Source organism: Leptopilina boulardi, unplaced genomic scaffold, assembly GCF_019393585.1.
Source record: "Leptopilina boulardi isolate dan_hultmark-lab unplaced genomic scaffold, ZJU_Lbou_2.1 LbouV2_137, whole genome shotgun sequence".
NCBI classification, from domain to species: domain Eukaryota; kingdom Metazoa; phylum Arthropoda; class Insecta; order Hymenoptera; family Figitidae; genus Leptopilina; species Leptopilina boulardi.
Window position 1 is genome coordinate 624,417 of NW_026137682.1, and position 13,604 is coordinate 638,020.

At 29.2% G+C, this 13,604-nt stretch overlaps 1 protein-coding gene across 10 annotated transcripts in view; it reads right to left on the bottom strand.

The window, feature by feature from the left end:
* Positions 1 to 13,604, bottom strand: part of LOC127291435 (nucleolysin TIAR) — a 907,547-nt gene that overhangs the window by 331,373 nt on the left and 562,570 nt on the right. The gene's annotated exons all lie outside the window — the stretch shown is intronic.

A 13,604-nucleotide genomic window follows, 5' to 3' on the forward strand; every position in this document is an offset into this window, starting at 1 on the left:
GCGCACGATTTAAGGAATTGCGTCAATTCACATTACTTGTAAATTTTAAGTCTTTGACAAAGTTAGCTACTTTATCTTATTTTTTGTTTTATATTCGTTATTATATAAATAAAAATAAATGTTTTTTTCTATAAAAAAAAATTATTTCACTTCGAAAGGAATAATTTTAATTTAAGAAAAAAAACGACTTTTTTTTTAGATGAATAGGTATTCATAAATTGAAAATAAAATGTAAAATTATTATGGAACGGATTCTTATTATTCTTTATTTTGTAACCTAATAATTCATGACCTATATTTGCAATTCTGTACCAATTTCAATTAGCAGGAGTAAATTTAATCCTTCGACATCCCTATAAGGTTTTGTTTGTTTAAAACTTACTTTTACTGTTACTAATATAGAAAAATTAAAATGTTTTTTTTAACTGACTGTCTATTAGTCAAAAGTGACTAATTTAGACTTAGAGAGTATATCTTTTAAATTTTATACTTACTAAAATAATTGAATATATTTTTCGTCCATTTGTTAACAATGATATAAAGTTTTTACCTAATTATAATTTAGTGAGAAAAACGTGAACCGTGAAAGTGCTTGCCAATCGATTTAATTTGTGACGCAATGTTGAGCGTTATTTTACGGTCTCTTTGCAGGACTTTTGGGGAACAAAAGGTTTGTCGGATATCAGGTTCTAGAATAGAGTAGTGCACTGTGTGGAGAACGTTATACGGTAATGAAAGAAAAGTGTAGGACTTTAATTAGGTTCACTCTCCGGCCAGAAACTGGCGAACAGAGTTGACAAAGTGCCTCCATCCACTTTGCCTCCTGTTCTGTTAACTTCAGACAGCTCGTTGTTTTCTGAGAGAGAGAAAGAGAGAAAGAGAGAGCAAGGCAGAATTAGGGACCGACAAAAGCATGGGGTTTCTTGACCCCCACCCCCATTATCTTCTAATAAGACCAAGACAACCCTAGATTCCCTCTTTTGTATACCTTAGCGAGACGTTTTTTTAGCCTTCGAGGGTAAAGTTGGAAATAGTAAATTGTGTAACGTTACCTCGAAATTGTTGGTGTCTTCACTTTGACGGTAAACTGTTCTGCTTCTTGAGCGCGCATTCGAATAGACAACAAAAAAAGAGGGGTTTGGGGAAAAATTCATCTCAACCAAGCGCAATTCAAGATTAAACATGTGGAAGATTAACAACTTATTTATTTTTTTTTGCCAAAAAATTTCATTTCTTTAAATTCAAGAGATATTTAAAAAAAATTTACGATTCCTTTTCATCAGAAAATGAGAGTATATATATAAATATATATGAGAAGTTCATTTTTTTAGTTTTTTATTTAAAGAACGTAATTAAAGGAAGAAACATGAGTAATCGATTTTTTTCCCCTAATGAACGTAATTAACATAATTAGACGAAAAGATAAAGAGACGAAATAATTAATTAACACACGGCGCAGGTAGGTTTTATTTTATTTTTCATTGCAAAGTCAATATTTATTTAGCGAAGTTCTTTTTTTTTCTTTAAGAAGGTCAGCCGCATAAATTAGTTGCTGGATATAAATGCAATTCAGCGTTCTTAACAACATTCGCGAAAGTACAATATTTTCTTATCATCCGCTTTACGTTGGCGGATTGTAAGAAAAATTTTTCCCCAACGAAAATTGTCGAGGTTCTTTTGCAGCGCGCTATGTTGGAGGCAAAAGTTTGTTCGGTGCGACCTGAACTTCGTTAAGGCAAACGTAAGAATGGAATTCTCTTGGAGTTCGCGCGCTTAGAGAGAGAGAGAGAAAATGAAGAGAAGAGAAAAGATGGAGGAGAAGTGAAAAACTTTAGCGGTTAAATAGTGAACATCGCTGGGGCTTAAAGGCCCTCTGGCGATTAATAACATTTATGATGAAGGAGAGACTAGTCGACATTTTAAAAGGGAAATGAATTCCCGTTGCCTAACTACCTTTCTTTCTCGTGCTGCCAGAATGAAATGCGAATTTTCTTTTTCTTTTCTTTGAACTTGAGCGGCAATTTCTTGAAATAACAAAAAAAAAAGAGGAAGAAAAAGAAAAAAAGTTGTCTTTGACGTGATCTTTAATATGACCATTCAATAATTTTTGTTTTTAGAAAAAGGTTTTTTGCTTTTAAAAACTGATGGGTAGTGATTATTATTTATATTAATTCAACTCACTTTCACTTCAACTTTTTTTCACTATACTTTACCTCTCTTTTATTTCACTTCACCCCACTTTCACTTCACCTCATCTTTTACTTTATTTCACGTCTCTTTCACTTCACTTCACTTCTTTTTCATTGTACTTCACCTCACTTTCACTTAATCTCATTTTCACTTTACTTCACCTCTTTCATTTCACTTCACCCCACTATCATTTCACTTTCTTTTCATCACACCTTTACTTCTATTTCATTTTTTTTATTTCACTTTTTCTTTAATTTTTTAAACTTTTATTTAAATTTTCTCTTATTTCACGAGGCTTAATTTTAGGCCCCTTCGAATTTATTGGATATCAATTTCCCTACATTTACTTTTGCATTATCTTGACTTTAGTTCACCTTTTTTTTATTTTCATTTTCCTTGTTGTGAGTTTACATTGTATATAGTAAATTTTTCATGAGGTTTTCAGTGCATTTTCATTTAAATAGGGGCTGAAGTTAAGTGAAACTCGGGTAAAGTGATGTGAAATTACAGAATAACATCACAGAAAATTAGAAATAAAATTATTAAGAATTTCTTCCAAAATTTTGTGGAAAACTAAATTTCTAAAATAATTATAATCTGATAAAATCAGCAGCCATACAACGATAAAACATATGTATGTACGTATCACATACGTATGTTTTTCCATTGTAGAGCAGTATATCTATACTAAATTTCAATTTTTTATACATTTTTTATTTTCATTGGAAAAAAGCGAATTGATATTGGTCTATATGGGATTAATGTAAAGTCAATGAATAACATTGAAAACTAGAGCTGATGGTGAAATTAGATTATACAGAAGCTGTTAGGGTTTTATTTACAGAATTGTAAAAAAGAAAAGTGAAAATGTAATTAAAGGTATATGAGGCATTTCATTTGAAAACGATCAGTCATGTCATAGATTCTTTTAATATTTCGTTTTTTTGTATTGTTTAGGGACTTAAATAAGTGTGCAAAATTTTAATTAAAAATCTTAAGTTTTTTTCAAGTTATTTACATTAACAAATTTAAGACACTTTTTTTTCTTTTCACTATAACTTTTTCATTTTTCTTTGTACAGAAAAATGCTTTAAATGTTTTTTCTTTAAAAATTATTGAATTTTAAGAAAATGATTTTTATTTTTAATATTTTATAATTTTTAGATAATTTATTTAAAAAAAAAAAATTTTTATTAATGTTTAAACCTGTTATCGGGCTAATTTCGATCTAAAAAAAATCATGAATATTCTTCAATATTATACAAATCACATATTAAAATTTGGTGAATGCATTATTTTTTGTTCTCGAGAAAAAAATTTTTGAAATTTACCGTGCATGGCTCTAGCGGTCGCATCGGTCAGCGCTTGGGTTAGATCTCATGCTGCGCGCCGATAGAGCCATGCACGGTAAATTTCAAAAAATTTTTTCTCGAGAACAAAACATAATGCATTCACCAAATTTTAATATGTAATTTGTATAATATTAAAGAATATTCATGATTTTTTTTAGATCAAAATTAGCCCGATAACAGGTTTAAACATTAATAAAAAAATTTTTTTTTTAAATAAATAATATAAAAATTATAAAATATTAAAAATAAAAATCATTTTCTTAAAATTCAATAATTTTTGAAGAAAAAACATTTAAAACACTTTTCTGTACAAAGAAAAATGAAAAAGTTATAGTGAAAAGAAATTTACCGTGCATGGCTCTATCGGCGCGCAGCATGGGATCTAACCCAAGCGCTGACCGATGCGACCGCTAGAGCCATGCACGGTAAATTTCAAAAATTTTTTTCTCGAGAACAAAAAATAATGCATTCACCAAATTTTAATATGTGATTTGTATAATATTGAAGAATATTCATGATTTTTTTTAGATCGAAATTAGCCCGATAACAGGTTTAAACATTAATAAAAATTTTTTTTTTTTAAATAAATAATATAAAAATTATAAAATATTAAAAATAAAAATCATTTTTTTAAAATTCAATAATTTTTAAATAAAAAACATTTAAAACATTTTTCTGTACAAAGAAAAATGAAAAAGTTATAGTGAAAAGAAAAAAAAGTGTCTTAAATTTGTTAATGTAAATAACTTGAAAAAAACTTAAGATTTTTAATTAAAATTTTGCACACTTATTTAAGTCCCCAAACAATACAAAAAAACGAAATATTAAAAAAATCTATGACATGACTGATCGTTTTCAAATGAAATGCCTCATATATATGTATATTGTATATGTTAACAAGAACCCTTCCAATTACTCTTTCCTTTTTTGTATTTCTCAAACCTAAATATCCTGAGGCGCCGACAGAATATATATTTTACATTCAGTTAATTAGCAAAAGACAAATAGGGGAAGGTTACAATTTCAGCGCGAAAAGAAATGTTTTTTTCTTTTCTATTTTTGTTTTTTTTCATTTAGCTGAAGCGAAATTTCTGAAGTGATCCAATTGTTAAAATGTGAGGAATTACATTTTTTTTAAAAATCATAACTATTAAATAAAAGAATTTAAAAAATTGTGACCTTAATTAATGAATGTCGTTTTTTTGTTTAATTTATTTATTAAACGCATACATTTTAAAATTCATTTTAATGGGTAAAAAAATAAATAAAAATTGTCCGTCAAAATTATTTTTGAGAGATAGTTTATAAAATGTAATTGAAACAATTTAAATTCTTGTAATATTTGCATATAGTATAGTAAAATTTAGTTTCAGTGAGATAAAACTCATTTGCTATTGGTAGTAAAAAATATTTTATCAGACTTTTTCAATTGAACACTGTTACGATTGGTTAAAAACATTGTTTAATCCAAACATGATGTTTTTGATGAAAAATTGTTTTCCCTAGAAATTTCATCAGAAATTTGTTTCTTTTGTAAATTGAAAAGTAAAGTGAGTTTTTTTATTGTTATGCGTAATTTTTGGTATTCATATAATGGATCTGTGAGAGGATAGAGTGAGATGAGATGGACACACATACACATACATGCTGCATTGCGTGACGCGCCTTTGCTTGTTTCACGTTCCCAAAGGAGTCGCTATGAAGTGAATTAGCAACAGCCAGTACCGAGCAATACTTGGACAGTAGTTTAATCTTGCTTATAGGCTGTTCTCTACTATAAACGTGCATGCATTGTTGGTAGCACACGAATGCCTGTGTACCCAGTGGTCACAGTAATGAAATTGCTACACTCCCGACCCCCCCCCCATCTCTCTCTCTCGTTCTCCCCACCACGATCTGATATTACTTCGCTACTAACAGGAATACCGGTCGTTACATTCGGTTAGTTTAGGGTTCCAACTGACAATGAGTGATACTTGGAGAAGTTGTACTCTCGCTGTTCCTAAATAGTTTCATCCATTAAATGACCGTGTGCAATTCCATTGAGAAAATGGGTCACGTTCTTTCTAATTTCACTATTTTGATTTTATATAGTTTTCTTCTTATTTTTCTTCTAATATATATATATATATATATATAGTTCCATTGAGTTTATTATTTATTTTACATAACATTGAAATAAGTGTGTCTACACGGAGAAAAATGGGATTGTTGAGCAAACAATTTTTTGTATTGTTGTCAGTAGATTTGTTGATATTACAATTCGAAATGTTAATATTACAATTCGGATTGTTGTCAGTACAAATGTATGTTGTTTTAACAACAATACGAATTTTTTGTTGTCAGTTTGCAATTCTGTACAGTTGCAGAAGCAAATCTCTATCGATTGCTGATGGAACAATCCGGATTTGTTCAGCTGACAGGTTTATTGTTCCATGTCACGTGATTATCTTGAATTCTCACAAACTGGCACATGTGGCATTTTTGCTTTTATTATTAGTTTTTTTTTTAAATGACAAAGTGCTGTTAAATAATGAATTCGGTTAATGTGAGAAATCTATTGAAAGTGTAGTGTGTGGATGAAGAGACAATTTCATCGTTTATTGGTAAGTTATACTCGGTTACTATTAAACATAACCTCACCTTAAAAAATACAAAATGTATATTAAATATTATTTAACAACAAATTTCAACTCAAAATAATTTTTTGGTTTCAGGTCAAAGAATTTGATTCAGAAGTTGCATGTTCCACAGATTTTAATGCAAATGAAACTGGTGATATGACCTACGGAAATCTGCTATAGATTATTTTAGAAGGCGAAGAAACTGAACAAATTGTATTAAACAGATCAAAGCTTTGTTAATACAACAAATTGTGTTGCCGATTTAACAATTTAGTTTTGTTATTTCAACTGCTCCATAATAATTTTCTTTATTCATCAAACAATTCTGTTTGTTCACCGAACAATCCGAATAGTTTTAATAACAATCACATTTCAACAATTTTTTTCGTCCCAAAAACAAATAGAACTGCAGTTTCTATATTGACAATCCGGAATTGTTGTGTGGACTTAATTTTTAGTAACTACAACAATTCTTTTTTCTCCGTGTAATAAAAATTTACTTTTGAATAATTATAAATTAAAAATCATGGTTAACAATAAAACGATGTTATCTTTATTAATGTCTCATAATGTGTTAAAAAAAAGTTTTAACAAAAAATACAATTAAAAATAATCTAGATAGAATTTCATTCCATTTTTCATTTTGATTTCGAGATGCAATGAATTTCAAAGAGTTATATTAAGAAAATCAAAAAGTCGATCTAAAGCAATCGACCATTCCCATTAAACGTTGTGAGAGGCAAATGTAATTGTTCCTCTATGCCGCCGATAATACTATTTAAACGAATGTTCAACTTAACTCGGTGCTGTAACTTTTCTTGTTTATCTTAAGCACTATGGAAATTCTGGTACATTCATCACGTGTTTAATCCGAGGGTTGAGTTCACTGGATTTTACACTTGGAATTGTGTGAATAACCATTGAAAAACGTTTGTTAAAAGGTGAACTGTTAATTTAGGTAGACAATCACGTTTTTGAATTAAGAAGTACACTGTTCTTGAAAGTTCATCTCTGGAATTCTTGTATAATTACATCGGTAAATTATTTAACGTTTTCTTGTATTCAACGCGTGTGTCAAGTTTAATTTTTAATTTAGTTTTTCATTCGAAAAATGTTTGTGCACTAATTTATTTTCCAATTTCGCTCTTTTGCGCAAGGGGATTTTAATTTGAAAAAAAAATATAAAAAGCCGAGAATTACTTTTGAAACTAAAAGAATCGTTAAAACAGAGATCTTTATTTAATGTTCTTTTCTGTAATTATATTTCAATAAATTTTTAATTAACTTTTGTACGAAATATGAATTTTTTATGTGTGCAATTTTTTTAAACAAAATATCACTGAAAAAAAAGAATTTTTGGGTTTGCAACAAAATCGTTTGGTTATATAATTTTGGTTCTTGTAACCAAATTTTAATTGGATTCGTATTCAGCGATCCTAAAAACCCCCGATTTTACGCCATATTGAATCCGCCATTTTGAATTTTAAAAAACTGTCCAATTATTTTCATTTTGTTATATATGAGCATTACTAGTGCATAATTTTGAGATAATTTGAACATTTTTTGCTACTTTTATAACGTTTTAATTATAAATTTTCAATTTTTCAGATACGCATAATATGTCATATTTTGGCCACCATTTTGAATTTTTTAAAAGGACATGTTTTAAATGAAAAAGTACTTCAAGACGAACATTTTGAGACCTTAAACGTTACAATTGACACAATACAATTATGTACAGAGCACTGATCCGCTTGACGTGGAACGTCCCTATATTTATACAAAACACATTTTGTCTCACTCTTAAAATGCGAAACAATAATAATTCCTGACGGGAAATCTTGAAGAAAATTGCATAAAGCAAGAATGAGTCATCGAGGCGAATGAGACAAGGAAATGGGGTTAATATTGCTCAAAGACGTAAAGTCAAGGGGTTAAATGAAAGGCAACTAAAGACTGAAAAGTTAGTTTGGCCCGAGGAAGAATTAGAAACCGCGCCGAGTGGTTCCAGGGCGATTCTCGTTTCTGCTCATGAAAATTTGTGAACTCGGCGCACTAACTGCTGAATAAAGCCCAAAGAATAAGTGGTATGGGATGAAAATTTTAGAGGGAAAGAGAAAGAGAGAGACAAATTCGATGGGAGACGAAAAGGGATTGTTTAGAGGGTGAGTGAGGAAAGCATCGTTAGCCAAGCGTGGAACAAACAAATTAATACAAACCTCCGTCACATTTGGTACCAGCAGTTGCTTCAGAGAGTGCACAAGTTCAGATAACGGATTGTTTATATGTTTACGAAGGTCAGTGTGTGGCATAGCAGACTTGTGAATTTTATGCGCGCCATTTATTTTTACAACTGTGTTCACTCAAAGTCCTGGTGAGAATGAAATGAAAATGCCCATAATACAAATGCCATCCACGTAAATACCACTTTCTGGACAAACCTCAACCACACACGAGGTATTTGTGTGCAATAAGAAAAAATATCACTTACTTTTTGTTTCGAATCATTTTCAACAGGTTGACACGGTGGTTTTATGCATTTTTCCTCAAATTATTTTATTTCTGAAAAAAATTTTATTTCATTTGCAATTTTCTTTCGTATTTGCTGAAAAATTAATTCATATTTTTGTTAACCATAAGAAAAGAAAAGAGTGAAATTTTATCAAAAGAAAAGTTTTTTTTTGGTATTGGACTTTTTCCCCTTAAACGGAAATTGATAATGAATGTCAATTTTTTGAATAAAAATGTTTGCTGTTAGTTAATGGAGGAGTGGGGGAGGGGGAATGGGGACTTTAACGAAAGGAGTGTAGATATCATTTATGAGGTCCTTTATGCTAATGAAAGCTTGCCAAGAGAAATTTATGATTGTGGATCGACCACCGAAAGTAATTTAAAATTAGCTGAAACTGCGATATCTGACTATTAATTTATAGTCGTCTTTTCATTCCTTTCAAGTTTGTGATAAAAAGGATTCAGACGATTCATTCTTGATAAGATACGCGCGAGAGCAGAAAGGATTTCACTTCGTTAATAAAATAATTTTAAAAGGAAAAATATGATGAGAATATTATATGAAAAGTATTAATTATTAAATTTTGTTTCTAATATTTATCAATCAATGGTTTTTATTATAATAATTTTAATTTTTAAATGATCGTAAATTTAAAAGAGTATACGAAAAGAAATATTCTCCTTTCTCTATTATCTTTGTTTGTAAATATCTTGGCATGTAAAAGTGCCGTCTTATAGAAATAACTACTCAGAATGTTGAATACACTATTCTACCACCTGAGCCACAATCGTGGATGTACTTGGTAAGAATTGTAACTTCCGCTTCTTTAGACATTCACAGACAACAATTTTTAGAATTTCTTCTTTTGAAAATTACTTATTTATTTTGCCTAAAAAACAAAAATAAATTTCATGGAATTGAATCGAATCCTACGCTTGGAAAACAAGAGAATATTCTTTTCAGAAATATTCTTTCGGATAATAATTGTAGTTTTTAAAGAACCTTAATTGAATTATTTGCTTACATTATCTATCATTACAATGTTCATATATCTATTTATAATATTTCTATTAATAGTTTTTTATTTAACGCTTCGTATAACTTTTTCTACACGCATATCAGTAAAAAGAGAAAAACAAGAGTCAGCGTTTATTTTTATATTAAAATAAAATTTCACAATTTATAACCAACAAACAAATATAAAATACTTATACAATTTAAAATTGTAATTTTATTTAATTGTAATTTTTTATGACGATATTTTTATGTGTCACATTAATGATTTTGTAGTTTTTGCAAATCAAAATATTATGTCACGTCACCGTAACATTTTTAATAAATAATATTTTTGTAAAATTATTTTTTTCAATAAATAAATATAATTGTGAATAAATAATTGTTTTTAAATAAACAAATATATTTATAAATAAATAATTGTTTATAGAAAATATTTCTATATAGAGGGAAACCTTTCACATTGAAGGGAGTCCCAAATTATACGCACGGAGTTCATCGTAGTGAGTGTTCAAAATATATACAATACATCGAAGATACACAAGTATCATCATAGTTCACAAATTAAAATATTATACATATTCAGAAGTTTTCGTCAGTTACGGTCCAGCTTGAAATATACCAATGTCAATGCGGTAATAAAAATTTTACGACTTAGAAGATATAATCTTATAGGATACCCGGTGTTCGAAAAAGGAAAAACTAATTGAAGAATCATCACACAGCTTATTTAAAGGTAAATAATATGAACTTTTAAAAATAAGGATTGTTTGACTGTCTTTTCTAAACAACTTATTAATTATTAAAGAATACACCATTGTTTAAATAAATAATTTTTTTATTTATAAATCATTCATTTAATACCTCTCCCCAACTTAGTTTATTTAACTAAGTTAAATTGAGGAAATTAGAGTAGGGAATAATTATAAGTTCAGTGTAGGTAAAATTAATAAATTAAAATTTTTTAAATAAATTATATCAATTATGTCCCAAACATTGTTTTGCAAAATTTTAATTTTTTCAAGAGTTATTGTTTAAACAAATTTTAAGCAACAAATTGGAAATTACTTTTATTTTACTGTTCTATTTTATGGTTTTTGCTGAAATTTGTTATGCGTAACACACAATAATCCATCCTCAAATATTTGTTGTATTCCTGAAAAAATTAATGACCATGGTCCTTAAGAGAAATAGAAAATTAGCTTAAAGAGGAATGTGTTCGTGTAAAGGAACCTTATCGTTTGCTCTCTTGCTCAGATACACATACAAGGCAAAAAAAAAGATACCAAAAAAAAAAGAGACAAGAAGAGGGTGCAGAGAATTGCACCCATTGTATGTGAGGCATCTCATATGGCTATTACTATGATAATATCTCGGGCAGCGCAGCACAAAATGCCCAATTAGGTGTGAAAAAAAGTGAAAAAAAATGTGAATGTGAAAAGTGAACATACAAAGTGTGTGTGAGGGAGAGAAAGTTGTATTTGAATAAGCTTGAAAGAAAGGGTCAGAAAAGAGTGTAAAAGAAAGAGAAACAATGAAAAGGAGAGAGAGAGAGGGTAGATGAGGAGAGAATAGAGGTGCTTGTGAATAGGATGAGGTGAGGAGGGTAATGGTAGCAACCAGTTTGGAGGATGAGAGAACCAGAACGGGACAAGTAAAGGGGTTTTGCGCATTGCACCCACCACTGCCGTTGCAGAGGGGTTTATTCCTGATCTCTGCGTACGTTCTCTCTGTGTTTAGTCCTGTATCCATGTCACACACTATTACACCTTCCAACAATCTTTTTTCTTTAAATCCACAAACACTCGCACCTTTAAATCATCATAAGACTTAAGGACCGCAAGAGATCACACCCTATTTTTCTCCCCTAATATTCATAATTTCTAGCGTCTAAAAATATTTAATTTCTAAAAATAATTTTGCTCATTTAAAAAAATAAAAATTGGTAACTATAGTAATTTTATTTACATTCCTGTTGTACTGACAATACTATATCGAAAAATTGACAAACATCATAAGAATAATAAATTTTTGTTTCTGTATAGTAAATGTCAATTTCAGTCGAACAAAACTTCTATTGGTAAAAATCATTATTTTTTCATATACATACCTATTTAAATAGGAAATTTTATTTTTTTTTCCACATACTTTAGATACAGGAGAATTATAGTATCGCGGTGAAGAAGAAAATAAGAAGGATAATTGTCTTTTGAATAAGGAAATTACTTATATTGGAATTGGACTCTTGGGGGATAGCGCCATTCTTTCGATAAAATAGAGTCGTTAATTTTTATCTGCAATATACAATAAGTTTAAGTTTAAAAGGAAGTGAGAACGCGAAACGGAAAATAAACGAGCACTAAAGTAGCAAAACTTTATGGCATAATTACCCCAGCAATTAAATTTCGTGTTCGACTTGGCGGAAATCCGATATCTTCACCTTGTTATTATAAAGCCAACGCTTGACTAGTTAACGAGAAATTTGCAGTATTCTCTCAATATAATATTATAATTGGTCCTTGACCATCTAAGACCAATGTAGAATAAATAAACAAAAATATTTTATATAAAGTAACAACGAAAAGAAAGGAAATTTTCTACCCCCGCTTTTTTTTTAATGTTATTTTTTATAATTTAAATTTTGTTATAATTTTTCTTAAAGTTAAGGAGGTTATAGGGATAATAGATCTGATATTACCAATTTAATGAAACTTGGTCCACTACTAGATAAAGGTTTCAAAAAAATGTTGTTAAATTTTTGAGACCTCTAGGTACTTGTGAAAAAAGTTATGAGTGTTTTTGTTTTTTAACATTTAACATTGAGTCTTATGGGAATTGAGTACTTTCTCATACATATTTGTTCACCACAAATTACCTGATATTAAGAAATTGATGAAACTTTTTTTAATACAAAACAGATATATAATGATTAAATATCCGTTTAAAAAAGGGTCATTAGGTTCTTGTGAGAGTTGCAATAAATTAATTTGTAACAATATTTCACGTTTTATACGTTAAATTGAACAGCTGTCAGAACGTCTGGCAACGTTGCACACTTGATCATGCATATTATACGTTAATTTTGCGCGCTAAATTTTAAAATGTTGATTCTGATAGCACGTATAAAATACGTTATATTTAAAAAGAAAATAAAAGTTAATAAATAAAATTGATTATACATTTTTAAAATTAAATTAAAGTTAATTAAATAGAGGGATAATTGTTTTATTAAAGTAAACAAGTCATAAAGCAACCATTTGCAACTCGACTGACGTAATGTGGTGTTGCCAGACGTTTCACAGTACCGAGAAAGTCAAATCATAAAATAATGGTTTCTGTTTTGATTTATTCAGTCAATCCCTATAACCTCCTTAAATTCAAAAATTTCTACTTAAAAGAGTAAAAAGATAAATTAATTTTTAATAACTCTTTTTGTTTTTGTATTAGTTTCTTATCGAAAGTTCAGAAATGAAAAGCAATATTGAATCGTTATTTCCATAAGGCTATTAATATTTTTGTGATATGCTTTATATATCGGATTGAGAATGAATGACTTTAGTAGGGACATAAGCTAGAAAAAAATACAGATGCGATGAGTTTTATGGGTGACGTAACAGTGAAATTCGCTTACACTGCGAGACAAAAGTAGTTTTACCTCGAAATTGAACAAAAACTGTCATTAATGTCATGTCCACCATCGTGCGTTGTTCTGTGAGCACATTTACTTGATATCCAATGTCACAAGGGTCGTGTCAGTAAACCAACTATGCGTGTTTTTGCTATAAACTTAGCTTTTTACGATCACACTGTACCAAAGCAATCATTTTGCCAAATATACGCGTAACATCATTGACGTTAACTCGTTCAATGCTCAGTTTTTTTTTTTGTAATATTTTAAACATATGGTTCATA